This window comes from Oncorhynchus clarkii, chromosome 17, assembly GCF_045791955.1.
Source record: "Oncorhynchus clarkii lewisi isolate Uvic-CL-2024 chromosome 17, UVic_Ocla_1.0, whole genome shotgun sequence".
NCBI lineage: Eukaryota > Metazoa > Chordata > Actinopteri > Salmoniformes > Salmonidae > Oncorhynchus > Oncorhynchus clarkii.
In genome coordinates this window covers 56,381,213-56,398,549 of record NC_092163.1, presented here as the reverse complement: position 1 = coordinate 56,398,549, position 17,337 = coordinate 56,381,213, and the positions used below count along the sequence as shown (strand labels likewise).

The 17,337-nt window shown below is 41.4% G+C and overlaps 1 pseudogene; it reads right to left on the bottom strand.

The window, feature by feature from the left end:
- Positions 1-132: 132 nt before the first annotated feature.
- LOC139371151 (Parkinson disease protein 7 homolog) lies at positions 133-6,934 on the bottom strand (annotated as a pseudogene).
- Between the last annotated feature and the right edge of the window lie 10,403 nt (positions 6,935-17,337).

Here is a 17,337-nt window from a genome sequence, read left to right as displayed (position 1 = left end):
GATAATTCTAACGAAGGCGAAGGGCAGTAACTACTGCTCTTGTTATTTCTGACTCGTGTCGAATGCATACTCTCATATTACCTCCAGTGTCATTGTTATAAATATACACATACCGTCACTGTACCAAGAGTCTGAAGGGGGCTCAGTTGACTTTAATGATGAAGCTACATCAGTGCTTTTGGACAGTGAAGACAGCAATATATTTGATATTTAAATCAATACAATTTAACATTGGTGATTTTCCTATACAAAAGCAATAACAATCCCAAATCACTGATGCTTAAAGTGCAGGGGCAACATGTCCCAGGGAAGGATAGAAGACAATAATAAAAATGCATATTCTTACTATTGCACATTATCCTGTAAATAATTATTCTTTGTTCACAATAATTGGCATTTGTACCATGATGAACAGTGCAGAGTACTTAGGGTTTAGTTGACAGTGCTTTAGTTTGAAAGGCTCAACACCACTCAGTCTTTCAGAACCAGGGGTGCTTTGACAGTAGCAGCAACTTCAGCCCCCATGAGCTCCTCTACAATGGCCAGGGCAAACTCAAAGCTGGTTCCTGGCCCGCGGCTGGTAATCAGATGGCCATCCTTCTGGACTCGAGCCTCAGAATACTTGTAGTGGCCTAGGGAGTGAAGAGAGAGAAACACCATTGTGTAATACTCTGCAAATGGGGATTATTTAGTACCACTTGTTCAAATCAAGTTATTCATTGGTTTAACCTTCTTGCATTTATTACATAATTCAACTTGTGTATATGCAGTCTTTCTTTGAATTATGTTAGTGTTTACTGATTGAATCTGATCAAATGCTGGTGCATAATGACCTTGTATTGATGACTATCATAAAGAAACTTGTTACAGCACCCTCTGCTGGACACAAAGGACCACAATCGTTTGTCACCACTGTTCAGTAGTACTTGGGATCTGCTCATTGTGCGGCATTTCCTGACACACAGCCTGCTGAGTCATCATACAGTAAGATTTCCTACATGTGCATGTATTTTGTGTAACATCCAACTAACAAAAAAGTACCACAGTGGCTATCAACTAGCTATAGAGTGCAGAGATTAATCAACCTGAACTAGGGTTGCACATTTTATGGAATATTCAGAGGTGGAAACTTTGTGGGAATATACGCAATTTAATATTAATACCATTTAAATGTAGATGTATTTTCCAATTGGATATATTTACAATATCATATGGAGACATAATGTAAAAGGTTTGTTTCTAAGTAGACAATTGCAAATTACTACATCTTTCCAACAGAAATGAAGAAAACCATTTTAGTTCAATTTAACTTTAATTAAATGAGTTGACTCTTCACATGGGATGATTTCACAGAACAAAATAAAGGGAATATTGAATGATCCCCAATGATCTATCGCATCTCCCAAATATGTTTTCAACATACATCAGTATAATGATAATCTAGAAACTAAAGCTTTGGTTGTCTTCCTCTGAGGCTTCCATCTATTCTCCCTGGACCTCAATGCCCACCTCTTGAACATCAGAATCTGAGGCCTCATCTTCACGGTCACTTTCAAACCTTGTTGATGGCTTGTTGTCAAGCTCAAAATGCTTCAGATTTGCCCAGATGGCACCAATTTTTCAAACCTTGTATTGGTCAGCCTGTTGCATGCTTTGGTGTGTGTGTTCCCAAACAAGGACCAGTTGTGCTCTGAGGCAGCGGATGTTGGTGGGATTTGGAGGATGATGGAGGCAACAGGGGAAAGAGCCTCAGATCCACAAAGTCCCTTCCACCAGGTGGCTGATGATACGCTGGCACGACTGCCATAAAGCATCTCCATCCCAAAGCCCTTGCTTGGAAGTGTACTTCGTCAGACTGCCAAGAACCTTGCCCTCATCCAGGTCAAGGTGGCGAGACACAGTAGTGATGACACCATATGCCTTGTTGATCGTTGCACCAGACAGGATGCTCTTGCCAGCACACATTGGGTCCAACATGTACGCTGCAGCGTGTATGGGCTTCAGGCAGAACTCTTCACGCTTTTGATGTATTTCAGAACTGCAGTTTCCTCTGCTTGGAGCAACAGTGTAGTGGGCAGGGCAGTACGGATTTCTTGTCTTACATCTGCAGGCGGAGTCTGAACATCAGACAGGATGGCATTGTCTCCCTCAATCCATGCAATGGCTACTGCTATAGGTTTCAGGAGTTTCAGGCTTACCACTCTCTCCCAAAATACATCATCCAGGAGGATCCTCTTGATGGGGCTGTCCATATCGGCAGACTGTGATGTGGCCATTTATTGGAGAGACTCCTTCCCCTGCAGTAGTCAAACATGATGACATCACCACCCCAACGGGTGTTGCTGGGCAGCTTCAATGTGGTGCTCTTATTCTTCTCACTTTGCTTGGTGAGGTAGATTGTTGCTATAACTTAATGACCCTTCACATACCTAACCATTTCCTTGGCTTTTGTAGAGTGCATCCATTGTTTTCAGTGCCATATCCTTGAGGAGCAGATTCAATGCATGAGCTGCACAGCCAATGGATGTGATGTGAGGGTAGGACTCTTCCACTTTAGATCAAGCAGCTTTCATGCTCACTGCATTGTCTGTCACCAGTGTTAATACCTTCTGTGGTCCAAGGTCATTGATGACTGCCTTCAGCTCATCTGCAATGTAGAGAATGGTGTGTTTGTTGTCCCTTGTGTCTGTGCGCTTGTAGAATACTGGTTGAGAGGTGGAGATGATGTAGTTAATTATTCCTTGATCATGAACATTCGACCATCCATCAGAGATGATTGCAATACAGTCTGCTTTCTCTATGATTTGCTTGACCTCCACTTGAACTCTGCATCCAGCAAATAAGTAGATAAAGCATGTCTGGTTGGAGGGGTGTATGCTGGGTGAAGAACATTCAGAAATCTCTTCCAATACACATCGGCTGTGAGCAGAGGTGAACCAGTTGTATACACAGCTCGAGCAAGACATTCATCAGCATTCATCGGACTACGTTCCTCCATTGAGTAAAAAAATAAATAATCTGATTCCAGGAGGACCATGAGCCGTTGCTATCGATAAGGTGTCTGATTCATCATTTTCACCTCGACTAGAAGTAAAGGGACTTTTGTCAGAGTTTGCTTGTTGTGAGCGCTGAGGGAACTTTATGCACTTTGCCAGATGATTCTGCATCTTTGTTGCATTCACATATGATTTGGCACAGTATTTGCAAAATGTACACAGATTTTCCTTCTACATTAGCTGCAGTGAAATGTCTCCACACATCAGATAGTGCCCGTGGAATTTTCCTGTAAAGATTAAGATTTTTTTTTGTAAAAAAACAAATACAATTCCATGTACAGATAAATAGTTAAGCAGTTAGATTAAACAGCTCCTTTGTAAGATAAATGTTTATGAATTGCAAGCTAAAACCCACATTGTAGCAAAAACTAACTAGCAGGAATTGTTAACAAGTTAGAAAGGATTTAAACACACATTGCTGTAGGCTACTATTTACTAGTTAACAAAAAATAATGTCATAAAATATTTTCACCCAATCCAGTATTATGATTAAAACTTACCAGAAAGCATGTAGTCCTTGGCTCAGACAGTGTAGTTGTGTGGGCTCAATAGCATCTCATTAGTGTGCACTGCACATGTGACGGAAGAGTGCACTGCACATGTGACGGAAGAGTGCACTGCACATGTGACGGAAGAGTGCACTGCACATGTGACGGAAGAGTGCACTGCACATGCGAGGGTTGCAATTCCATCGAATTCAGGATAGTTTCACCAAAATATGCCACAAGACCTAGAATTGCCTTTTTTTGTGGGATACACAAGGTTCACTGTTATAAGATCACTTTTTTTATGAATTTAAGCAAAATTCCAAATTCCTAGGCTTAACTACCCATGGAAAATTTCCGGAAATTTCCCAGAAAGGTTCTGGCCCTTTGCAACCCCAACCTGAACCTTAGCCCTGTGGCAGTTTGTGTAGCTTTACCACCAGTCATCATTTTGTCCTTGGCACCAGGGTGGGTGGTGACTGTGCTGCCGTAGGCAATACCGTGTGCCAGGAGCGCCGTGGGACCTGAGGTGAGGAGAGAACAGGAGATAGACCAATATCTTTCTCTGTATTCAATTCAAACTGTTCAAAACAGACATGGCACTCACTGGACAACAAAAGGTGTCAAATTATTCCTTTTCAAAAACCCAGAGGTGTCACAATCAATACACCTTAACTTTTGTTTGCATGTTACATTGAGGTGACATCCCAACTAAAAGCCAGACTCATTAATAGACATCACACTACCATAAAATAGGATCTAAAATTAACCACATAGCGTATACGGTTTCAATCCACCTCTGCACACCATATTTAGAGGAAGGGAGAAAACAGACTAAAAATAATGGAGTTTGTGTCTGCTGCATTAACATTGGCAATGTCCTAGCACTGCAGTAAGCTCATCCTCCGACTTAATAAATAGAAAGCTATTGATCATGGTCCTTGGCTGCCTTCCCATGCAGTCTAAAGATTAGACTCCTCTCTGGCAGGCAGAGCAAGTGCCTGCCAGTTAAGTAGAGCCCAGCTCCTCCCGTTACATGCCTGCCTCCGCTCCGTCCTGAGGACACCAGGCTGGACAAACGGCAGTCTCCAGAGAGAGTGCCTGGCCAGGGCTGGGACAGCAGGAGGCAGTGCATCCCTCTCTCAGATGACGATGAAGATTATTATGCACAAACTTAGTCTTCCACAAAACTGATTTTGCTTAGAAAGGAGTATGAAATGGGAGACCCGAGGGTCTATGACATTACCTGCTATACATGGAGTAATTGAGTCAAGCACTTTTCACACTAGAAATAGAAAGCATTATTTTCACTTAAGCAGAGCACAATGTGACACTGCTGCTGGTCATCCATTTGGCAGGTTCATTATATATTCCTGTGGGAACAGATGTTTTCTAGGATGCCCTTTACTCTGCTCTGACAACATCCTTTCAGTGCCCTTCATCAGCACAGGCAGGCAAAAAATCTCAGAGGTAGTGGGCTTTGTCAGTGGCACTAATATCTCGTTCTATCATAATCTCATTGTGTATTGATTTCCTGCTTACTAATAATGGAAAGGTGACAGCCTTATACTATACTCCCTGTCTGACAGAAATCACTGGTTATATATTTAACTCAAGGTTAAATCTAAGTAATCTTGCCCCAGCTGTGGTCATTGGCACAGATACATCCTGGAGTGTGTGAGCCATAATCTAGAGGTGGATTTGTACATTCTCACAGAAGGAACAGTACCTGCACAGATGGCAGCGATCAGCCCTTTCCTGTCCTCCTGGTCCTTCAACACCTCTTTCACAGCAGGCGACTACAAGAGAACATGGAGGCCACATACAGAGAGTTGAGTCACTCTACACACTCATACAGAATGTGTGTTATAACACTGACTTTTCAGTAAATGGACAGTCTGATAAATATTGAGGGCAATAGATGAGTCAATGTTTCCAGCAAGACTGAAAATCAATTTAAAGTTATTGTGAAACAACTTTCAGAGCTTGTAGTTGTAAGGGCTAAAACCGTAACATTAATTAAGCATCATATAGTCACTGTATATTTGCTTGTTTTTATAAACAAGAATAATCTCAAGAGCATACCAATTAAATTATATTTAAAATGTAGGAAAAATAGTTCATAAAAATAGATATTGTTTTTCAACCAAAACATGAACAAGAGACAAATGTTACAGTATCTACCTGCAACATTATATTGCCAATGTCAGGGACACACAGGAGAGATTAATCTGCAGCTAAAAGTTTTTCAATGAATGCCAAACATTAACGGCATCCCTACCTCTGACAGGTGCTGGGCACCGAGAGCTCCCCCTGGCAGAAAAACCACATCATACGGACCCTGCAGCAAAAGATACAAGGTCACGGATAACACATTTATAGTACCAATTTTCAATGCATCAACCTTGTACATTAAATCAATGAATAAAGTTTTAAAGTGGGAAAACATTTGATTCAGAATGCATTGTAAACGTTATGCAGTCAGAGAACAGCATGCTGTGTAGACTGATATGACTGCAGGGTCTGGAGGCAGGACCTGACCTGCTTGCGGGCATCCTCCAGGCTGGCATCAGGAACAAGGTAGACAGGTTGACAGGCTCTTTGCCTGTCAACCCTGCCAACATCACAGCAATCTGCAGGATGTGGACACAAACAAAAGCACAACTACTTCAATGACCATCAGCAGACATTGCCCCTTAACCATAAATTCCCAATAATCAAAGGAGTATGGGACTTTTCCTATCCTACAGTAGTTACAGTGCAGTCACCGTTGACATTTGCAGTGGCCTACTCACCTTACATGTTTTGAATGTGCCAACACACTAGCTAGCTAGCTAACACAATGACAACACATTAGCTAACTAACCATGGATACAACTGCCGTTGTTCATCATGTCTGTTATATTTTGCCAGCTAAGGTAGATAATAGTTAAGTACAACATAAAGTTAACTTGTTAGACTTGTTATAGCTGTGTTCTAGTAAGGTAGGTAACGTTAGCTACTTAGTGCAACAAAAAAGGAGATATGTATGTGTCGAACTTGGACTGCAGCTTCAACTTGACTGTGGCTAGGTAAATAAAATATCTGCTAAAATACTAGCTAACTAAAATGCAGCTTTTAGCAAGTTAAATTGAGCCAGCCAGCTAACGTTAGCACAATCTCAACTTAACTATATCAGTGTTTGGTGTGCGCAACCCATTTAGCTAACTTGATAAGTTTACTAACCCCAGCTCTACGCATTACGTCCACAGGTATAACTGTTTCCATCTCTTCTGCACCTTTAGAGAGGATTACTAATGCCTTTTTCCCTGCCATTCTTGAGAGAGTGGGTGTGTGACTGTCAGCAACAGGAAAGCAACTGTTTGTGAGAGGACTTTTATCTTGGCAGGAACACTCATACACGTAAATTACAGCTACGGATTCGCTGAGGTGACAAACAATACGCCTGGATGTATTTATCAAAGAATATCACATAATTTATTAGACCATTTCTATACACCGTAGCATATTTGTAGTCTTACGTAATTTATTATGCGGAGTGTACGATAGTACATTTTCATTTAGATATGATGCAACATAATTCACTTTAAAACGCAACATATCTGCACTGGTAGGTTCAAGTACATCCACCAGGGGGAGGCATTCACCCATAAATTGTCAATAAAACTACTGTAAATATAGGTGTTTATAAAAACAAGCCTTCAATTTCGAGCATTTGTTTGCCCAAACATAAATGCGATTGAGGTTTATATTATTCAATACATGATTTAAAACCGTAATGTTTATTATACAGTAGTTTAAAGATCTGAAAGAAAACTAGTTCAAACTAATATGTGATTTTCTCAAGATTTTCTGAAATGAGGAAATGAAGGTAACTAAAAACTTGAAGCTCTGTCTAAGAACTTCTGCATCAAATCCCTCTCAATTGAAGAATACATCTCTTAAAGCATCTCAGGGAATTATATTCCAGTGTAAATCCCAGATTTAATGTCTGGGGCTTTAGTGTGCCGACACTCTTCCCAGTTTAATGTGCAACTGTGCATTCTGCCGCAGAGATTCACTTTCACATTTGTGTGAAGAACAAGATCCCAGTGAAACAGCAGATTAGGCAAAGTGTAGGGGGTGCTGGCGGATTTTTTTTGTTGCGTGCCTTTGAGCCAATCCAAAAGGCACCGGTGATTACCGACAAATGCAGCTGGGATCAACTGAGCCAGACCCACAGTGGTACACAAGCTCATTTGCCTAAAACATGGATTTATTTATCCATTTACTCATTTCTTTACAGAAGGAGCTCATGGTATGTTTATGATCAAACTCAGGAAACGCCTGTTAGTGATTTGCAAACCAGGTAACCTGGTAAGAAAGTGGATTAGGCTGATACACTGACAATGCAAATTCAGTCTCTGAGCCATCTGTGCAAGGCCACAACTACTCAAATATTGCAGAGCAGACACATCTTTTCTGAACTGTATAACTTCATGAAGTAATCCTTTGTTGTTTAATAGAGAGATATTTTGCCAAATATAAGAAGGCCAGCATTCCGGGGGTCAATCTCTTCACTGTTGACGTTGAGACTGGTGTTTTGCGAGTACTATTTAATGATGCCAGATGAGGAAGTGAGGAGTCTGTTTCTCAAACTAGACACTCTATAGTACTTGTCCTCTTGCTCAGTTGTGCACCGGGGCTTCCCACTCCTCTTTCTATTCTGGTTAGAGCCAGTTTGCGCTGTTCTGTGAAGGGAGTAGTAAAAAGCGTTGTACCAGATCTTCAGTTTCTTGGCAATTTCTCGCAAGGAATAGCCTTCATTTCTCAGAACAAGAATAGACTGATGAATTTCAGAAGAAAGGTATTTGTTTCTAGCCATTTTGAGCCTGAATTCAAACCCACAAATGCTGATACTCCAGATACTCAACTAGTCTAAAGAACGTGCCATTGGAACACAGGAGTGATGGTTGCTGATAATGGGCCTCTGTATGCCTATGTAGATATTCCATTAAAAATCATCCGCTTCCAGCTACAAGAGTCACTTACAACATTAACAATGTCTACACTGTATTTCTGATCAAATTGATGTTATTTCATTGGACAATTTTTTGTATTTACTTTCAAAAACAAGGACATTTCTAAGTGACGCTAAACTTTTGAACAGTAGTGTATATACAGTCGTGGCCAAAAGTTTTGAGAATGACACAAATATTAATTTTCACGAAGTTTGCTGCTTCAGTGTCTCTAGATATTTTTGTCAGATGTTACTATGGAATACTGAAGTATAATTACAAGCATTTCATAAGTGTCAAAGGCTTTTATTGACAATTACATGAAGTTGATGCAAAGAGTCAATATTTGCAGGGTTGACCCTTCTTTTTCAAGACCTCTGCAATCTGCCCTGGCATGCTGTCAATTAACTTCTGGGCCACATCCTGACTGATGGCAGCCCATTCTTGCATAATCAATGCTTGGAGTTTGTCAGAATTTGTGGGTTTTTGTTTGTCCACCCACCTCTTAAGGATTGAAGACAAGTTCTCAATGGGATTAAGGTCTGGGGTGTTTCCTGGCCATGGACCCAAAATATCGATGTTTTGTTCCCCGAGCCACTTAGTTATCACTTTTGCCTTATGGCAAGGTGCTCCATCATGCTGGAAAAGGCATTGTTCGTCACCAAACTGTTCCTGGATGGTGTTGGTACCATTCTTTATTCATGGCTGTGTTCTTAGGCAAAATTGTGAGTGAGCCCACTCCCTTGGCTGAGAAGCAAACCCACACATGAATGGTCTCAGGATGCTTTACTGTTGGCATGACACAGGACTGATGGTAGTACTCACCTTGTCTTCTCCGGACAAGCTTTTCTTCGGATGCCCCAAACAATCGGAAAGGGGATTCATCAGGGAAAATGACTTTACCCCAGTCCTCAGCAGTCCAATCCCTATACCTTTTGCAGAATATCAGTCTGTCCCTGATGTTTTTCCTGGAGAGAAGTGGCTTCTTTTCTGCCCTTCTTGACACCAGGCCATCCTCCAAAAGTCTTTGCCTCATTGTGCGTGCAGATGCACTCACACCTTCCTGCTGCCATTCCTGAGCAAGCTCTGTACTGGTGGTGCCCCGATCCCGCAGCTGAATCAACTATAGGATACGGTCCTGGCGCTTGCTGGACTTTCTTGGGCGTCCTGAAGCCTTCTTCACAACAATTGAACCGCTCTCCTTGAAGTTCTTGATGATCCGATAAATGGTTGATTTAGGTGCAATCTTACTGACAGCATTATCCTTGCCCGTGAAGCCCTTTTTGTGCAAAGCAATGATGACGGCGCGTGTTTCCTTGCAGGTAACCATGGCTGACAGAGGAAGAACAATGATTCCAAGCACCACCCTTTTTTTGAATCTTCCAGTCTGTTACTCGAACTCAATCAGCTTGACCGAGTGATCTCCAGCCTTGTCCTCGTCAACACTCACACCTGTGTTAACAAGAGAATCACTGACATGATGTCAGCTGGTCCTTTTGTGGCAGGGCTGATATGCAGTGGAAATGTTTTTGGGGGATTTCGTTCATTTGCATGGCAAAGAGGGACTTTGCAATTAATTGCAATTCATCTGATCACTCTTCATAACATTCTGGAGTATATGCAAATTGCCATCATACAAACTGAGGCAGCAGACTTTGTGAAAATTAATATTTGTGTCATTCTCAAAACCTTTGGCCACGACTGTACACTAAACAAAAATATAAATGCAACATGCAACAATTTCAAAGATTTGACTGAGTTACAGTTCATATAAGGACATCAGTCAATCAAAATAAATGCATTAGCCCCTAATCTATTGATTTCACATGACTGGGAATACAGATATGCATATGTTGGTCACAGATACCTTTAAAAAAGGTAGGTAGGTGTGGATCAGAAAACCAGTCAGTATCTGGTGTTTCAGAGTTCATCCGGCTGTTGATTGTGGCCTGTGGAATATTGTCCCACTCCTCTTCAATGGCTGTGCGAAGTTGCTGGATATTGGCAGGAACTGGAACATGCTGTCGTACCTGTCGATCCAGAGAATTCCAAACATACTCAATGGGTGACGTCTGGTGAGTATGCAGGCCCTGGGCCATTTTCAGCTTCCAGGAATTGCATACAGATCCTTGCAAAATGGGGCTGGGCATTATCATGCTGAAACATGAGGTGATGGCAGCGGATGAATGTCACAACAATGGGCCTCAGGATCTCGTAACTCTGTGCATTAAAATGACCATCTATAAAATGCAATTTTGTTCATTGTCCGTAGCTTATGCCTGCCCATACCATAACCCATCCTCCACCATGGGGCACTCTGTTCACAAAGTTGACATCAGCAAACTGCTCACCCAAATGACGCCATACATGTTGTCTGCCATCTCTTCAGCATACTAGTGACCATCAAATATGAGCATTTGCCCACTGAAGTCGGTTATGAAGCCAAACTGCAATCAGGTCAAGACCCTGGTGAGGACAACGAGCTCACAGATGAACTTACCTGAGACGGTTTCTGACAGTTTGTTCAGAAATTCTTCGGTTGTGCAAACTCGCAGTTTCATCCGTTGTCCGGGTGGCTGGTCTCAGACGATATGCCACACCTGTCAGGTAGATGGATTGTCTTGACCAAAGAGACATGCTCACTAACAGGGATGTAAACAAATTTGTACACAAAGTTTGAGATAAATAAGCTTTTTATGCATATGGAAAATTTCGGAGATATTTTTTTTCAGATCATGAAACATAGGACCAACACTTTACATGTAGCATTTATATTTTTGTTCCGTGTATATATCATATTTATTTGTTTGTTGTTGTTGAGATTTCTCTCTCTGGCGTTCTGCTCATTAGGCCACAGATGATATCTTCATGCCGATGTCTGTTAGAGGAGCAGGAGCATGAGTGTTGATCAGTGAACTCTAGCTTATTATTTTCCCCAGCGATTTCTGCCTCCTGCATGCCAGGCCATGCCAGGCCTTCCCTCTGCTCTGCTTTATCTGGCACACCACAGAGGTCTACTCATAAACCTGAAGGGCTTCTGGAATCCAACCACTGGGGATTCTACACTACAGAATCATTTTCAGAAAGAAAAAAAAACAAAATCCACTGACTGAATTGAGGGAATTCCACCAATTACCGTTTGTCACAAAGTAATCCTGTTACCATTGCTCTGAATATGAAACGGTGTAAACATGGAAATAAACTCGTTTTTGCGACATGAATGTACATGCAAAGGCCCTGTTGGGTTAAGATACACAGCAGCAAACCCTGCTTCAGAAACTCAGGAAAGAGGTGCCACTACTCAATATGGTCACAGTAAAATTGGCTCTATGGGGAGAGATTAAAACATTTGAGGAGAGTTTTGAAAATACATTGAATTGCTACATTTCAGTCATAGTGTGGTGGTGTGATTCAAATCATACATCCACTACTCTATGGTAACTACTCTTGGTTGGGTTTTTCCTCCCACTCAGGTAGAGCCTGTACCACTACAGTTGAATATGGGATGAATATTTAGTGACATTTTATCTGCCGATCTGTGCATAAGCTTTATCTTGTGTCTTTTTCACGCATTGTGAGCCTCCAAGAGCAGGCGATGAGTGGCAAGCATATAATCTTGATTGCATCTCGATGATATTACCTTATGCTACCAAGTGCTCAGGTGACAGCTGGAGGCCTGTGTGTGGAGGGATCTGGGGAACAAGGTGACAGTGAGTGAATGTTAAACACCTGGATTAGCAGATGGCCATTCAACAGACACAAGGTGGCGCCAGCTCAGTAACTTCAACTTTCAACAAGGAACCTCGATTTCAGGGAACTTAGATTTCCGAACTTCCATATTGTCAGTGTTTGCAGTCCAATGTATACCATAAAAGAAAACTCATTTCACTCCCTTGGTCTAACAAAAGTTAGAAGCAACATAATACTTATCATCAAGTCAAACAGAATTAAATTGTACCACTCACATAACTTATTTTCCAAGTTTTTATGTGCTCAAAGATATCCATGTAAATCCAGTTGAGAACATGTTGTTTACATCCAACAGAGACAATGTTGCAAATTGAAGCAGCAGCTCATGAATGTGCTGTTTTGATTAGAGTGTGTGTAAAGACTCAAACACACAATTGCCCTAGAGCCATTTATGGTTGCAGTAATCTCCCTGCCCTCAGACTATGCCCCCTCCCAAACTATTTTGAGGGGGGTACAAGTGACACTGCCTATCTCCCAACCCCTCCCCCCCCCTCCTCTCTTTCTATCCCATTTTTTATGCAGTCTCTCTTTCTGTTAGTGTCTATATCTCTCTCTCTGCCTCCATTAGATCCCCTAATGCCATGCAGCATGGCCTATCTTCAAACAATAATGCTGATGACTGGTCCCTGCAGCGGTACCCCCCCCCCCCCCCCCCCCCCCCCCCCCCCCCCAGCCACCCCCTAGCTCCTCCACAGAGAGGGTAATAAAGACACAAGCAGGATTAGTGTTTCGTGCCTAACGAAGTGGTGACAGAGAGAGAGGCCATGCCCACGGGCCGCTCCCCGACCCAGCTCTGCTCTGCTGAGGTCTCCCCTGCCTGTGATTCCCTCTGGTCCGCTCTCTCTCCTCTCTCGCAGGGTGCTCTGTGGCTCGCTGATAGACTCTGAGCGTCTGCATTTATAATATTCACATTAGATAAGCACAGAGTGACAGTAGTCTTAAGTGGCTTAAGTACTGTAAGTATCTACCCTTAACCAAGTAAATGTACTGTATGTGAAAACAATTGAATTCTCCATTCCCAAGAGTTTCCAGGTTTTCTGGCAACATTCTTCCTGTGCAATGAGAAAGCATGTTTGAATTAATGTGCAGTTTAAAAAATGTCTGTATTAGGCTTTACATATAGTTGAAGTACATAGCTGTTTGCTGGTGACCTGGTGACTGGAGGTCATGGGGCCTATGTTTATGCGTATCATTCTTAAATCACTGTGGTCTTAAACAAATGGAAAACCCTATCATTCTACATGTCTGCAGAACAGTGGGACTGGGATCTTGTAAATGTTGTCACATTAGATAAGTGTTACATGTGAGATTCCTTTGATTGTACACAAGGGAAAGTGCCGGCCTATGAAAAGGGACGTGTTGATGGAGAGCCGTGTACAGGACAGGACAGGTGAACCATGCAGCTGCTGCTTCTTCTGTCACTCCCCAAAAACACAGCATGACCGATCAGGGCATGGCTCTCACACACAGCGGCCCACTTTTCACACGATAGCTATCTCAGACCACGTTACGCACATCTCTTGGTTGGCTCACGTTGTGGGTTGGGTAATGTAATTTACTGTAGACCCCCAGTCTATGCACTACAGACATATGGTGACTATCAATGTTCTCCCTTCTTCAATACAAAACCCCATTATGGTCTCTCCCGCCTGTCTGTTTCAGGTCCTTTCCCCTCCTCAAGCTTTTTGCCTTTTACCTTAGTCACGCTAGTGTGGATTCACACGCCAGCAAGGCCCACTGTGTGTGGAGGAAAGGCCAAATTCTGTTAATACTTGGCTAAGCTTACATGTTCATTCACACTTGATTATATGGAAAAGCCGATGCTTCTAAATGTTGATTGAAGTATATTGGTAAGGCAGAGAAACAGAGGCCTCAATTCACTCCCACTCATTATTTCTTATCAGATCCACAGAGCATAAAGAACTACACTAAAGATAGACTGTATGATCATTTAGATCACAATAAAGTATGATATATACAGGGAACTCCAAAAGTATTGGGATAATGACACATGTTTTGTTTGTTTTGGCTCTGTACTCCAGCACTTTGGATTTTAAATAATACATAATACAATGACTGTGAGATTAAAGTGCACACTGTCAGCTTTCATTGGAGGGTATTTTCATCCATCTCGGGTGAATCGTTTAGAAATTACGGATAATCCTGAATGAATCGTGAGTAATGATAATTGAGAAAGTTACAGAGGCACAAATATCATACCCCTCTCCGACTCATCATTACTCACAGTTCATTCAGGACTATTCGTAATCCTGGTAGCATCCACATTAATGTAGAAGTGTTTAGAAACAAATTGTATTATTATTTACAATAAATGTGACTCCAAAATGACACAATGCATTATTTACCATTCATTTGTATTGGGCACAAAATAATCTGAAACACAACCAAAACAAACAGCAAATGCATCCAACAAGTTTGTAGAGTCACAAGCTTGATGTGATCATTGCGTACTAGGAATATGGGACCAAATACTGAACTTTGTACTACTTTAAAACACATATAAGTACATTTTTCCTGGTACTTTTGGTCTCCTAAAATGTTGGGACTATGTTCAAAAAGTTCTGCACATTTTACACGGTTCACCTGGATGAAAATACCCTCAAATTAAAGATGATAGTCTGCCATTTAATCACAATTCAAAGTCCTGGAGTACAGAGCCAAAACAACAAATAATGTGCCACTGTCCCAATACTTTTGGAGATAACTCTATTACCTCATTGAGTAGCATCCCACTGGGTAAAAACTGGTTGAATCAACGTTGTTTCCACGTCTTTTCATTAAAAAAATGAAATGTGATGATATTGAATCAACGTAGAAAACTGATTAGTTGAAAAAAGTTATCAACGTAATGGAATGTTGTCTTTTTTTCACCCAAATGTTCAACTAAATCCAATGATTTGAAATGTTTTGTTGATTTAACGTTGAATTTACATTAGTTGACAACTCGACCAAATGTAAATTAAAACGAGATGTTGAACTGACGTCTGTGCCCAGTGAGATGGCTGGTTCTATTATTGATAAGGGCTGAAATTTGGAGGTAAAATATTGTTTCTTACTTTCTTTGTATTTGTAAATAATTGGCCTCAACCAGGGGCTTTGTGCAAGCGAAGAGGCATGCAGGTTTATTCTATTTTTACCAGTATAAACCTTGTAGATTAACATAGTTTACCTGTCCCTGGTATGCTTTTGCTATTCTATCCACTAACTCCAGCTCAAATTAACCGGATTCCTCACATTTATTCCCACACTTTTTATAGTAAATATGACTTCAATGTCTAAAACATTTCCAAACAATTTTCCCTCAACAACTTCTCAAAACTAGCATGAAAATATTTTTCCTGAAATGAATGCTCTTTTTATTATTGTTGGAATGGACACTTTCAGCTTGGAGTGTAATTTTCCTGGCATTTGGATATAAAGTACCTATGGACAGATACAGTGGTATCTTAATTATGTCCGCTTTTCTCTTTCTATTCACATACTTTTGATTTCCACTTAAAAGAGAAAGGTGATATATTCCTATGATTGGAAATGTTCAATGCCTCTTCTTGAAGGGGGTGCGCTGTCCTGTGCAGATAAGGCTGGGCATGCGAGATGTGCCTGTCTGAAATGAAACTCTGACAAACAGAAGAGCGCTGTCTTCCCAGACACAGTGGGAGAGGATGAGGCTGGGATGGAAGCCTTTGAGAGCAGTGCCTTTAATATCTGCACCGCTGTAACATCAGTAAAGTGACATTTCGGCAGCACCATCGAGATCCAACGGTGGCCATGCTGCTCCCACAATCAATTATCCATGCATAACATCCTGCCAGTGTGCGGACATGAATCAGTCCAGGACCAGGCCTCTCCTCCGCCTTGATTCACAAGAAAAGAGATGGGGCCTTTCATTCGACCCCTAAGAAAAGAGAAAAACACTCTGTTTGCTGATAAGAGGGAGGAGAGAACTTGCGAATAGACCTAAATCATTTTGGGATTATTCAGTGATGGTCAATGTGATTGCTTCACCAATGGTGCAATCTGATGGGCACTGGAATAATAATGACTATAAATGGAAGATAGATATTCTTCATATGGCTCAATAAGGTCTTTCCTGATAAAACTGATAACTACACAGATGAGAAAACATGTTACAATATGGAGTGCTCAACGAAAATAAATACATAGATTGTTGCTATAGATAGGACATACAGAGGGTTTCAAAATGTGTTCTAATTCTATGGTCAGTCAAAGGTCAACTGGCCCTTTTGCGTTTTCCATCTCTGCTATTTCACTTTTCACTTCAAAATGTAGTGTATTTAGGGCTCTAAATAAAAGTGTTTATTTGGTAGCACTGGTGCTACTGAAGCACAATTTTAAAAAGTTAGCAGCACAACATAAAATGTAGGAGCACCAGAAAATAAGATGTTTTAACTTCCACTGAGATACAGTATTGCCTATATGAATTCTAGCTACTTCTGAAGCACATGATGTGCCCTAGAAAGTAATATAGAACCATGTAAATACATTTGTTTATTAGAAAAAGCAAAAATATTTATACAAATACCTGTCATTGAAATGAAAATGTAATTTGTGGAATATTAGGTTTCTACATGATGTAGAAAACGGTACACTGTCCTTTAGAACGTGTGTGATGATGTGCAAGAGAGCTGAGGGAGTTTGATTAAAATGAACCATGGTGCACCGGTCTATGGCCCATGACGTGACCAGGCAAAAAAGGTGAGGGAGTTTGATTCAAATGAACCACGGTGCACCGGTCTATGGCCCATGACGTGAACAGGCAAGAGAGCTGAGGGAGTTTGATTAAAATGAACCACGGTGCACCGTTCTATGGCCCATGACGTGAACAGGCAAGAGAGCTGAGGGAGTTTGATTAAAATGAACCACGGTGCACCGGTCTATGGCCCATGACGTGAACAGGCAAGAGAGCTGAGGGAGTTTGATTAAAATGAACCACGGTGCACCGGTCTATGGCCCATGACGTGAACAGGCAAGAGAGCTGAGGGAGTTTGATTAAAATTAACCACGGTG